Here is a 400-nt window from a genome sequence, read left to right as displayed (position 1 = left end):
TGTGTCCGCGTGCGTGCGTGCATGCGTGTGTTTGTGTGTGTGTGTGTGGTGTGTGTCCATGTGTCTGCGTGCGTCCATGTGTCCACGTGCGTGTGTATGTGTGTGGTGTGCCCATGTGTCCACCTGCGTGTGTGTGATGTGTCCGCGTGCGTGCGTGTGTTTGTGTGTGTGTGTGTGTGTGGTGTGTGTCCATGTGTCCGCGCGTGTGTGTGTGTGTGTTCTCCTCCTGCAGTGCTGAGGTCCTGAGACGCTGAGACTCCTGTTGTCACCATGCTGCTGTCCCTGCTGCTGTCATCTCTGCTTGCTGTGCAAACAATGGGTGGGTCACCTCCTCTCACACTCACACTCAGCCGTTGGATGTGTCTCTCTCTGTTTAACTCTGTCTCTCCATCTCTCTCTC

The sequence above is a fragment of the Sprattus sprattus genome, assembly GCF_963457725.1.
Source record: "Sprattus sprattus genome assembly, contig: scaffold_48, whole genome shotgun sequence".
NCBI lineage: Eukaryota > Metazoa > Chordata > Actinopteri > Clupeiformes > Clupeidae > Sprattus > Sprattus sprattus.
Note: the sequence above shows the minus strand (reverse complement) of the source record.